Raw genomic sequence first — 13,787 nt, 5'->3', positions numbered from 1 at the left:
TGTTCGTGTAGGACTTTCTAATGTACTGTGGTTAATGACAGTTTATGTGGTTAATGATATGAGTATTCAGAGGAAAAAGATCCATTTATTTTCTGCTTATAACAGTCTGTAGTGTTTCATGTACGCTAAGAAGGCATCCTTCCTACAAATTCCTGTGTGTTTTGCTTTCCCTCCCCAAATGCAGGTTTGTTTTTGAAGTACGTACTTTGTGTGATTAAATAAAAAGAAGTGAAAATTAGTGAAAAAACTGCATGATCTAACGATTTTAGAAATGAATTAAAATTGCTGTTCCGGTAAAATGGAATAATTTGTCACTTATCTAGTGTTCCCTGTAAATCATTTAACTTGAGCGGCAACTGTCATTTTATCCTGATCTGAGATGGTGGCGAGGGATCATAGAAGCTTATATCGCAGTGTTCATACTTCTGGTAATTAGTAACTAATCCAATGATGATTATGTGTGTAAAATAAAAGAGGAGCTAGAAAAGCGTTTTCAGACTTTCTCCTCTGCTACTGGAACATGGCATTATACATGGTTTTGTAGCGCTTACGCTGTTAAATCCCGGTGGAATTTCACTTTATACTTGAGTCTACTTAAATGTATAACAGATTTTGCTTGTACATAATGAATACAACCAGTACAGACTTGGGTGCCTTGGTTTCATCTGTAGTGTCTTTATATGAAATAAACCATGCAGCAAGAATGTACTTTTATTAATTACCAGAGGTTATGGTAATTCAGAGTAGCTGAGGAAGGCACCATGTGTGCCTAGCCAAATCCTTACTTCCTTCTTCTTCTCTTTAAGTGCATGATTTGCTTATGGGGAAGAGCTTGAGATTGTGCCACCAGCTCCCTGAATCTTTGGAATAAACAAACGTCTGTACAGCATTTTTCTGCAAAAGGATAATTTTTAAAAAGTCCTTCAGAAATGATTCCTCACTCCTTCCAAATCAGTTGCTCATATTTCTCACGTTTTGTTCTTATATGAGGCTAGTGATGATTATTTTGTAATGAGTTTATTCCCTAGTAAAAGAGGAAGAAGATAGTATAACGTGACCATTAAAGTTGAAATTTTTTTTAGAATATTTTCTGGAGTTGGTAACTTTTTTTGTGGTACCGTCTGCATCGTTCTGTAACAACAGCGGCTCTGTTCAGACAAAAGGAGGTTCGCGCTGTAATTGTAGCTGCTTGCTTATAACAACCTGCCAGTGACTTTTCCTTGTTTGCTGATTTACATGTAATAAAGGCTTATCTTGCTTCTAATTCAAAGTTTGCTTCAATATCACAACAATAGATTACACAACTTATTTCCAGGTATGCTGCCAAATAAGATACTCGAGAGTGGTGATTTCGGTTCCTGCTAGAGAATCTCTGACGAGGTTCTGTAGACTTTGCAGTGTCCCCCGTATTAACAGAGAAAAGAGCCAGGGTTTTATTTACCTGCTAGGGTGAGGAAAGAAAAAAAACTGCAAAGAAGCAGGAGCCCAATCCCTGCTTGTGGGTTTGATCCTGAATCTCATGTTCTCCCCAAGTGGTTTTCTTTGACTTTTCTGTGAGGAGAAGAGGTGTTGTGAAGGCACAGAAGGGGATGCGAGGAAGGGAAAGAAGAATGGAAGTTTCTCTTATAAAAAAGAAAACTAGTTAGCTCAAATGAGGTAACAGAAAACTGATTGTCTGTAGCAGTATCAGTACTTCATCAATAAGGATTGAATTCATTTTAAGAAGTAGACCATCTGTACTCCATTTGAATTAATAATTTCCTAGGCATTATCGTAATTTCATCATTTTTGGTTTGTGTGTTGGTTTTGGGCTTACTTCTTAAATTTGTTACGCAGACAGTAGTCACCTGTGTTTCTGTCTGAGTGCATGCTTTATTTCTGTATGTAGCCCAGTAAACCTTTTTTATGTAACTGGGAAGCCAGTTAAATTCAAATATGGGTATAAAAGGTGGAGAAAAAATATTTTATTCCAGTTTTCTATCTTTAGATACAGTGTGTGATTAACAGAATAATATAGGTTGGTCTTCTAAAAGGGCAATATGCTGGGATACCTTGTGTGTGACACATCCTGAAATACCGTTTTGTTCAGTATTGCATACCATGTGTAGACAGAATTCCCATCAAGTGTAATTGCAGACCATTAGTTTCTCATTTTGATATGTTTACTACAGAAGTAGCAGTTTAGGCTGTCTTGCCTTATAGAGTCGGTTATCCTCATTAATAATCCTATTTACATGCTGTGATGGTAGAGTTTTCCCTCATTGCATTCCTTTCTGAAAGGCGATGTTTATAAATAAGTAGATGGTATGGTGTATAAACATTTGGATTTTAAATTACCATGACGTGGAGCGCAAAACAGTACACCTGGGAACGTACTAGACTCTGGTTTGAACTGATTTATTTATTCAGTCCATATTTAATGTTTTGGAGATTGTGTAGCACTAGTCTGGCTTTTAGAAATAAAGTATCACTGGAATCAGCTTATTTTTTTTCTGTGAAAATAGTTCTTTAGACAGATAGCACTTTACTAAATTTTGTTTGCATCTTACTAGATTGGTTTTTCACACGACATGGGTGCTTGAAATTCCTATTTTTGCACTAACTGTATTTTAAGAGTTTAGGTTTCTTTATCCTTAAAGAAATATTACAGATACTATTAAATAACTTTGATTTATTCCATTGGGACAACGTTATTTCACTAGTCTGTGGTCCTATTATTGTTAATATCTTATCTACATAAGGTCAGACCATCCAGGAGTATGCATTTGATTTAAATCAAGCATGGGCACATGATGATATTTTTATTGAATCAGCAAGACCTACGAAAGGATTTAATGCCGCCTAGGCGGAGACTAGATATGCTGTAAATCTTGACGGAGAGCCACTGTAGGATAGTAGAAGTCCGCCAAAGCCTATGGAAATATTTCCTCTAGACTTTTCATCAGACCCTAAGGACTTAAATGAACCTTCAAAGAAGCAAGTATTAAAACCTTTGTTGACTTTAGTGGGAAATAAGAATAAATTCTAAGTGAGCAAGTAGGCAATGCATCCTTTCTGCCTTATGGGCTGTTATTAATAAAACACACTTCCTGTCTGAGACCTCTCCGGGATGTAAATAGTTCGGGTGTCTTTCTATATATGTGCATATCCTGTTATTCAGGGTTGTAACAGAAGTAATAAGCAATAATTTACTGTACTCAGAATTAAGAATGAAAACATGTTAAATTCAGTTATTGGTGTTCATAGTTTGTTGTGTTTTTTCTATGCAGATAATTACATTTCAGTCATTAAATAAAGTGCAGCACTTCATACTGGCTGAAATGACTGCCATGCATTTTTAATGCTTTCTCTATTTTGTAAGTCTCATCAACTGATAATTTAAAAAAACAAACAAGCCTATCACTACGCACAATTGGGTATTAATAAGGTGTGTTCTTAATTCATTCTTTAAAACTAACCAAAAATGTACTAGGAAATGGTGTAGTGGTAATATTACAATATATTTTAATAATAATTTTTCTTAGGAATCTGTCCATTCTAAATATTACTTTCCTCTGAAAAGTAAGAGAGCCTTGATACAGAGATGGTTACCGTTTTTGCTTCATGGCTTTTTCGGTTCTGCATCTGATACACAAAATGTTTTGACGTGTTGTACGTGGCTTCTGCAGTATGTGTGCTGGCAACGTCTATGTTTTCCGGTGTGTGTTTCAAACAAGACACAGTAAAGCTGTGTAACACAGTTTCCTGCTCCTGGTTGTGCCGGGTCTTTGGCAGGCTGCGCTGAGCAGAAGCCGGACAGTGGCAGGGCTCTTCCTCTTCTGCCTCTTGTCGTCCCATTCCGTATTTGGGTACGGCAAGGGAGCACTGCCGTTACCCTGCCTCATCGCTTTCCAGGTGCCAGGGCTATTTGGAGCGCAAAGAGGGCTGAACTTGAATTCAAGTAACCATAAAAAGGATTTTAATTTTTCACGAGGAATGCAGTAATCCAAAGACTGGAGAAGTGCAGGGAAAACTTACAGCTACCTCCCCCTTTCTTTCTCCTATCTTTTTTTTTTTAATTGTGTGCAGTCTGCCCAAACTCAAGTATTGTCCTAGTAATTAGTATTTGAATTCATGCAGTAGGTATCTACAGTGTATAAATAAAAGACTTTTTTTTTGTGTTGAGATTCTTCCTGTAAAAAGATACTACAACACTTCCATCAGTTTGGAATCAGCAGTTTCCAGAAGTCCTTCTTTTATAACACCAAAAAAGTGTGTTTTCGTAGGTGTCAGCTACAGGTGTACAAACTATCTGCTGAAAAGTATGGTGGCTCTGAACAGGCAGCACCTATTGGAAAATGAGATGAAATCCAGTTGAGTATCCTGACTCTCTCATTAGATGTTCAGTTGAGCCGTGTGACCTTTTGTCTTGCAGATGTTTTTTCTAGCAGTGAGATTCATCAGAATAAAAATCAAAGTTGTTCTTTTGTTAATTATTGATGCCAAGAATGATTTTCCTAATATATCAAAATGTTGTTGAATCATTTCAGTGTTTCCAACGTTAGTTTCCTAAAGGCTGTTTACAGTAGAAATCTCAATTTAATGAGTTTGACTAAAACAATAACTACTGTGGAAAGGGAGGGAGTTGCTGCTTGTATCCACAGCTGGAGCTTGCCTGGAGTATCAATAAAGTTTGATTTTACTTCAGAAATGAGATTGAGAGATTGCTAGAACCGCAAGATATCACATCTGAGCTGCTGGTCATCCTTGCAGTGCTCTGTTGTGCTGAGCCTTCCAGCCCCCTTTTAGCTACCCATAATTACTAAAACCCTAAATGGCAAATGAAACCAATGAAGTGAAACCAGTCTGGATCAAGAATGAGTCAATTAAATTAGGGTGCCCATAGTTACACCACTGGTCTAAGTCCATCATCTTTAGGATTTGGCATATGTAAATAAAACAAAATTCAGTATATTTGTATGGAACTTCTTGTTAGGATTTTGCTAAATACTTCAGCGGATTGGTTTTTGGCTCACATATTTTTCATTCTGAAATGAGAGAAGATGGTTTCCCTCTTTGAAATGCTGATTCTCAGTGAAATGTGTCATTTAGTCAAATAGAAAGGTCTGTCAAATGTCTTCTGTTTTTTTTGCTGTTCCACTCTTTTGCTGTAACTGAAGTTACATTAGCCTTAGTTTCTTTCTCTCATTCTGCAGTTCTTACGTATTTTGATTTAGCATAACTTTTGTTCTCCCCTTCTCCCTTTGGATCAATTTTAACTATATACCAGTACTCTTCTGTTTTAATGTTTTGTTTTTCCCTATATCCATCTGTCTGCCTGTCTATCTACATTGGACTATTTTGAATTAAGCAAGTATTTAATGTTATTAATTCTTTCATGATTCTGAACCAAAGCTGGCATAAAGGGATAAGTCCGATAATGTAAGCAACAGAAGAAAGGGAGTGAGTTAGATCTTGGTGTGTTCTCATTGTGTTCATTTCTGGCCAATATCAGTGAAAGAAAACATTATAAAACAGAACAAGGGCTAGATTCAGCCCTGCTATGTCTGTCTGGTATAAAGCAAAGTACAAGAAAAAACATTCAGTGAAAAGATCCATCTTCAGAGATTTCCCTTAGTCTCTATCTTGCTGGAAATACTGGAGAATGTGTAATAGTGTAAATACATTTCAGTGCATTGTCACTGAGGTTTGCCATGCCAGCGAGTGATATATTGAGCCTGCTAGGATTACTAACAAAAGACTGCATCTTTTGCTAAGAGTAAGGATACAAAAATGTGGAACACCTTATTTTTAAGGAGGAAGGAGGCAGGCACAATTGTTTCTATAAAAATAATATCATAAAAATATAAAAATAACATAAAACAATATAAAAATCTTTTAGTTATATGCCATGTATTTGCGAAGAAATTTAACTGATATTAGCATGTTGTATTTTATTGCTACTACTTTTAGCTCTTAAAGGAGAGTACTTAAAAGAAGGCAAACTTGTTGAGCTTATTGAATTAATATGAAATATTTTAATATGATTCTAAAGAGAAGGATTGATAACACGTATTTTCAAATATAGGTAGCAAATAATTGGACACTTTAGTAGATTGTCTGTGGCTGCCAAAAACATCATCTTGGGTAAGCGTATGAAGAACTGAGAATTCCATAGTATTTTAGAATCTAGATTGGAAAATCAAGAGGTACAACCAACATATTGGATTAACTGTCAAGGCCTGAGGTTTTTTATTTTTATTTTTATTGTAATTAAAGAAGTTTAATAAGAGTTGCCTTTCAGGAGTTACCCTTTATGTGAGAAAGCAACTAGTATGCATGGAGCTCTGCCTGGGGACAGGTGAGGGGCCAGCTGAGAGCTTGTGGGTCAGGATTAGCGGGCAGCTCAACACGAGTGACATTGTAGTGGGTGCTGCTATAGACCACCTGATTAGGAGGAAGTAATAGATGAGGCCTTCTTAGAAAACTGGAAGAAGCTTCAAGCTTGCAGGCCCTGGTCTTCATTGGGGCTTTAACTGCCCTGATATCTGCTGGAGGGACAACACAGCCGGACACAAACAATCCAGGAGGTTTCTGGAGTTCATTGATGACAACTTCCTAGCTTGGATGGTTGAGAAGTCAACAAGGAAAGATGCTCTACTGGACCTCATATATACAAACAAGGAGAAACGGATCAGATGTGAAAGCTGGGGACAGCCTTGGCTGCAGTGACCATGAGATGGTGGAGTTCAGGATCCTGCAAGGAGGGAAAGACAGCAAAAAGCAGGATGACAATCCTGGACTTCAAGAGAGATGACTTTGGCCTGTTCAGGGACCTGCTTGGAAGAATCCCATGGTTTATGGCCCTGGAGGAAACAGGGGTCCAAGATACCTGGTTGATTTTCAAGGATCTCTTCCTCCAAGCACAAGAATGATGTGTCTCAACAAGCAGGATATCAAGAAAAGGTAGCAGATGTCCTTCATGGATGAACAAGGAGCTCCTAACAAAAGTCAGACATAAAAAGGAAGTGTAAAAGAGGTGGAAGCAGGGCCTGGTGACCTAGGAGGAATATAGAGACACAGTTCAAGCATGCAGGGGTGGAGTTAGAGCTAAAGCCCCCTTGGAGTTGAAAGACAGCAAGGAAATTGAAAGGCAGCAAGAAGGTTTCTATCAGTACATAAGCAGCAAAACGAAGGCTAGAGAAAGTGTGGGCCCACTACCAAATGGGGCAGGGGCTCTGGTGACAAAGGACATGTAAAAGATCAAGGTACTGAATGCCTTCTTCACCTCAGTCTTTACTGTTAAGACCAGCCTTCAGGAATCCCAAGCTCCCGAGATCAGAGGGGAAGTCTGGAGCAATGAAGACATTTCGCTTGGTGGAGGAGGATGAGGTTAGGGATCACTTCAGCTGGACATACACAAGTCCATGGGCCCTGATGGGATGCACCCACAAGTGCTGAGGGAGGTTGCTGATATCACTGTAAAGCCACTCCTGATTATCTTTGAAAGGTCGTAGTGATCCAGGGAGCTTCCTGAGAACTAGAAGAAATCAAATATCACCCCTACCCTTAAGAAGGAGGATCCGGAGAACTACAAGCCAGTCAGTCTTACCTCGATCCCTGAGAAGGTGATGGACCAACTCATCCTATATAATGTTTCCAAATATGTGAAGGACAGGAAGGTGATTGGGAGTAGTCAATGTGGATTTACAATGGGAAAATTGTGCTTAACCAACCTGATAGCCTTCTATGATGAGATGAGTGGCTTAGTGGCGGAGGGGAGAGCACTGGATGTTGTTTATCTTGACTTTAGTAAGGCTTTTCTCACTGTCTCCCAAAGCATTCTGATAGACATACTGATGAAATATGGGCTATATAAGTGGTCAGTGAAGTCAGTTGAAAACTAGCTGAACTACCAAGCTCAGAGGGTTGTGATTAGCGGCACGAAGTCCAGCTGGAGTCCAGTCCCTGCTAGTGTTCCCCAGGGGTCGATACTACTTAACATCTTCAATAATGACCTGCACGATAGGACCAAATGTACCCAAAGCAAGTTTGTCTATGATACATAACTGGGAGGAGTGGCTGATATACCAGATGGTTATGCTGCCATTCAGAGGGACATCAACAGCCTGGAGAAATGGGCAGAGGGGAACCTCTAGCAGTTCAATAAAGGGAAGTGCAGAGTCCTGCACCCAGGAAGGAATAACCCCATGTGCCAGGGCAGGCTGGGGGCTGACCTGCTGGAAAGCAGCTCTGTGAAGAAGGACTGGGGGTCCTGGTGGACAACAAGTTGACTGCAAGCCAGCAATGTGCCCTTGTGGCAAAGGAGGCCAATAGTATCCTGGACAGCATGAGGCAGAGCATTGCCAGCAGATAAGGAAGGTGACCAGTCCTCTCTACTCAGCCCTGGTGAGGCCACACCTGGAGTGCTGTGTCCAGTTCTGGGCTCCCCAGTACGAGAGAGACATGATGCTACTGGAGCGAGTCCAACAAAAGGCCACTAAGATGCTTAAGGGAACTAGAGCAATTTCTCATGTGAGAAAAGTCTGAGATCTGGGACTGTAGCTGGGAGAAGAGAAGACTGAGGGGGGATCTTATCAGTGTGGATAAATATCTGAAGGGAGGGTGTGAAGAGGACGGGGCCAGACTCTTTTCAGTGGTGCCTGGCGTTAGGACAAGAGGCAATGGGCACACGCTGAAACATGGGAAATTTCACTTGAACATAAGAGAATACCTCTTTACTGTGAGAGGGTGGTTGAACACTGGAACAGTGAGATTGTGAAGCCTCCATCCTTGGAGATATTCAAAAGCTGTCTAGACATGGTCCTGGGCAGCCTGCTCTAGGTGACCGTGCTTGAGCAGGGGCATTGAACTAGACTATCTTCAGAGGTCCCTTCCAACCTCAACTATTCTGTGATTCCGTAAGAAATGTAGTAGCTTTGTCCATGTTTATTTAGCAGGTTGTAAATCTTCATTCTTATCACATGACTGCCAAAAACGAAGTTACTAGGTAAGAAAATAAATTGTTTGGTTAAGAACCTTCAGGTAGATTACAGCATTGGTTTGTTTGGGGTATTCTTTGTTTGTTTTCTAATCAGTATTTTTACAGGGCATAGAGGTTTTTTATCAGTGTTACCTTCAGAATGCTATCTTATATTTTAAAACACTTCAGTTGCTTTTAAAGAAGAATTATGATGTAAAAAGTGATTTGAAGCAAAGAACTGTAGAGCAACCTGCCTTCATTTCTGTCTTTGGAAAGTAATCCATGTTCCTGAATTAGATACTTAGGGATATGATTGCAACACAAAAGAAAGTGGTGATGAAATCTTCAAGTTAGTGTAAGCATTGCTGGTGAACCTACAGGGCAGTGTGGTACAGATTTTCCAACTTAGTTGTGAAGCAGTAGAGCTGTGCATACATTGAACTGCGTTGATAGATCTGGTTAGTTCAGGCCTTGGGCTGTGCCAATAAGACTGTAGCTTCCTCACCTCCCTTCTCAGAAAAACCTTCAAGCAGACCCAGCCCAGATGCTCTGCAGTATGCTTCTGGTTCTAGAGATGGTTGTGTAGATCCAGGTCAGAGTATTTTTTCCAACTATATTTGGGTGCTGTACATTTCTTGTACTTCCAAAGTGCCAGAAAAGGATTGAGTGATAGGTGAGCTATCCAAATTAGCCAGCTGGAAATTCTGAAGGTTGAAGTTGTCTCAAATCCCACAGAGGGGAGGATTAATCTTCTAACTCTGCAGTGCGTGAACGCACTGATGTCAGATTAGAACCTTTTCCAGCTATCCTGGGAAATAGCTAATATTCTTCTTCTAGAAATCTGAAGTATGGCTGTGATCTACCTGACAAGTACCAGCACACTGATGCAGCATTATCCTACCCTAATGGAGTTTTGTTACTGGTTTACAATGCAAAGCCTTAGCAATCAAATTCTGTATCATAATACTACAATGAGTTTTGATGACAGAATATGCAAAACTCATTCCTCCTGTGTAAAAATAGCAAATGATGGACACTTCTGTTTTCATAGGTGAACCAAAAAGAACAGTCAGAAAAGAATGAGATTAAAGTGCCCCCCCCCCCCCAGTCTTCAAGTTTCTCAATCAAAACATTTTTCTGAAGTAAAATTACTTATTATGTTCAGTTTTGGGATTAATCTTTTCTAGGGTTAGGTCAATTTTTAAACAAAAGAATGTTAGTTTGAAGCAAAGCCAAAGAATTTGTTTAAATGTTTCAGCATATCTAAAAAAAGAAAAAACATTGAAAAAAGATCTCTAAATTTCAGTTTCAAACTCTCCATACATTTTTGTGGCTAAAATTACTAATTAGATTATACCCCCGATTCTTGAATACTTTACCAAATTCACCAAATGTGCCATCTGATTGCTCCCCTAATCAGCCCGATTTAATAAATCAGGTTGATTAAGTACTGATCGTACAATTCTTCAATCTAGTCTCTGCCCTGTGAGTTGGGAGGAAGCTTCATATGGAATTGGTTTTGATCAACTCCTGTGCCAGGGTGAACATGGTACAGTATTATGAAGGGAAGAACTGCATTATCTCTTTAATACTTGTTAGGTAGCATGTATGAAGATCATTAAACCTATCAGTTAAGGACATTACCAAGAAGTATTGTAGGCCTTATTATAGAAGCCACAAGGAATGGGAAGGAGTTCAGAAATTAAAACCGAATTCTTTAGAGTGCATAATCCATCGTGGCATTGATTTGAAGAAGATACTGCAGAAGGAGAAAAATTCAGAGATTACCATTAGTGATTTTACTGAAAGACCATCTGATGGGATCCATATTAAATAGATGTTTTTCAGTCACTACTGTGCTGATTTGATCTTTCCAGTGACAACTCAGGCTGTTTTTCCAATAAAGAGGTATAGGGATTTGGCCTTTTATTTTCTCCCTCAAGGAAAATGCTATTAAGTCAAAAAGATTTAGTCCTGAATACTTACAGAAGTGCATGAAAGACGCAAAAATGTTAACCTTAAAGGCTTTTTCAAGTTTGTGTAAATTGTGGTTCTATTTGCAATACGAGACGATAATGCTTTTTGTTAGCATTCAGAGCTTGCGTGAATACTCCTGCTTGCTTCTTCAGGCTCTCCCGCAGGAATGATTTAAGAAATGTATGTGACTGGCATGCATTTATACTCCCATGCATTTCCATGCGTGTGTAAATGATACGGTTTTACAGGAGTAGTTTACAGTGTGTAATATACATAAAATATAATGCATTTTGATTTGGTTTTATCCTTTGGCTTTCTTTGTTTCTAAGCCATTAAATGCATGGTACATGTAGCCTTTTCACAAGTTGCCACATTTAAGATTTATCATCTATTAAATATAGTTATTTGTGCTGTTTTAGTATAGCTTTGCAGTAAGCATGGGATTTCTGTAAATCCATAGCAAAGAAATTTGCTCTTGAGCATTTTATGCCTTTCTTAAATATTCGTTCAAGGGTATGTATGGTAGTCCTGCAGTCTGCTGCTTATTAGTGCATTGACATCCCAGAAAACGCCTCATTTTCAAATGCTTTATGCAGAATGAGCCATGTTTTTTCTTGCCTGCAGAAGCATGTTAGGATCCAGTACACATCACTGCCAGTGAAGTTCTGTGATTTGCCTGCAGGCCTGTGGTTGGAAACAGGAGGTTTTAAGACGTGGAGAACAGGTGCAGCAAATTCTGCATGTCCTTAGTGTATGGTGCACTACATCTCTTCCTTGCTGTGTCTGATACGCTAGGGAGGGTTATAAGCAGGATGAACAGGTATTTTCCTGCTTCTCTAATCTTGGCCATGCCAAAGATAAAAATAAAGATGTGGACAGATTAAATAGGCCATGTTTTTGCCTCAGTCTTGCACGTGGAATCTAGATCACATTTCAAACAAGTTTAACAAAGGGTAGAATTTGTCCTAAGGGATACAAATGTATGGTGGGTCAAACTTGTCTGGTCATAAAGTACCAGACTTTTAAAAACTGAAATATTAATTTTCAGTAACAAACATTACTCAAAACACCTGTAAGAATGTCATTTTTGTCCGGAGTGGAATTTCTTGTCAAAAAGGAAAAAACTTGCTCAAAACTGCTGTCCTCCTGAAGCTAGGAGGATGAGACGCCCCTTATGTTAGAGGCTTTCGTACCACACAACCATTTCCACTCACAAGCCTGGCCATCTGGGTATTAGTTCTTCCCCAGAAAGGTGATCGGGTTTGTCTGTGGCGGTACTAACTAGCTGGATTTTACAGATCCATAGGTCTTTGGTTAGGCTATCCCAACATTTTCGTTGCATATAGCTCCTGCTGCATGTTTACTGTGCGTAATGCATGGCCAGTGGCAGCCTGTGACATGTATGATAAGCTGCTGCTTGGAACAGAGGGAATGTTGCTTCACCTGGAGCTTGAAACTGGGGAGGATTTGKTTTTTTGTGTTTTGTGAGAGATGTGTCCGTAAAAGATAGCAGGAAATACTGCCTCTAAAGGTCCTCAGAGACTTTTTTTTTGTCTTTTTATAAAAGTATTTGTTTTAAAAATAGGCCTAGGCTGTGAAATCCAGCTGTGAATTTCCTGTGACAAACTCTGTGTAAGGCAGTGATAGCTCCAAGTTTTTTGATTTGGGTCAAGATTCTGCTGAAGCCTGGTTTGGGCTTTCTGCAGAGCATATTAGTTGAACAGTCAGTTTGTTTTTTAAAGTAATGGTCTGGTTGGATTTAAAAAAGGTCTGAAGGATTCTGCAACAAAGCAGTGAGCTAGCACTTCAAAATAATTGCAATCTATTAATTTTTAATATTTGGACTATAAATCTGAGCTAAAATGTGATTACTGTTTATAGTACTATCTGAAGTTACTTTGCAGTACTATATGAACTTACTATGCTGTGCTAGCTAAAGAAAAAAGCAGCATTACAAATACCTGGCATCTGTGTTACCCCTGCAGCCCCATGCAGAGAGACTGCAGGTGAGATGGGACCGTAGCTCACAGATATGCCCAGGGACTTCTCCAAAAACCCTTCTCTCCTGCCTGCTTTTTTCATGCTTTCGTTCACTGCTCTCTTTTAAATTCGCACTGTCGTTGTTTCCCTTGCCTGTATATTCATCCTTACGTTTGGTTTCTGTGCTGATTGTATCATGGACTCATCTGTGCAGCTGTGTTCCTGAGACTGAGTTTATGGTTCTTACAGATGATGAAATTTGATATCAGCAGATTTTCATACCATTATTCTTATGCTGCACCAACACTTACAGATTTCCCTTGAAAGATTACTACCACTTATTATTAGCTAAATGTAAAAAATCCTATGATTTTATATAGCTGCAAAACTTTGTACAAGCATAATGTAATCTTAGGGTGTGTGTGTGTGTGTGTGTGTGTGTGTGTTTGTGCATATAAGACTTAAGAGATGTTGTTATACCTTCTTTTCTGATGAGACTGAAGGCCCAGCTTCTGCTATTTGTATTTCTCAGTCACTTTCAGGATAAGCTAAGTAAATAATCAGTATGACACGTACTAGCTAATAAAAATGCATCCCAGAAAAACTAGTTGTTTACTAATGTATCTAAATATCCTGAAATAGATTCTTAAGAGAACGTTTTGTAGTTTTGGTTTATTCAAGACCTTAGGCCTAAGCACTTAATTAGCCAGGTTCTACGTTCCTTTTGAGGTGCTGTGATTTCAGTGGGCGTTAGAAGGAGAAGATCTGGGCTTTGACTGAAACACTTTGGTTTACATGTTCGCTTAAACGTTATGTCCCTATATAAGTTCCAGATCAAGCTGTTTATCAGCAAACATATTAACACTAT

General features: G+C 39.0%; 1 protein-coding gene across 18 annotated transcripts in view; it reads left to right on the top strand.

Moving 5' to 3' along the window:
* Positions 1 to 13,787, top strand: part of NRXN1 (neurexin 1) — a 718,052-nt gene that overhangs the window by 227,898 nt on the left and 476,367 nt on the right. The gene's annotated exons all lie outside the window — the stretch shown is intronic.

The sequence above is a fragment of the Apteryx rowi genome, unplaced genomic scaffold (genome assembly GCF_003343035.1).
Source record: "Apteryx rowi isolate R43461 unplaced genomic scaffold, aptRow1 scaffold_64, whole genome shotgun sequence".
Taxonomy (NCBI): domain Eukaryota; kingdom Metazoa; phylum Chordata; class Aves; order Apterygiformes; family Apterygidae; genus Apteryx; species Apteryx rowi.
The sequence above is the reverse complement of the archived record's forward strand: the minus strand, read 5'-3'. Positions and strand labels throughout refer to the sequence as shown.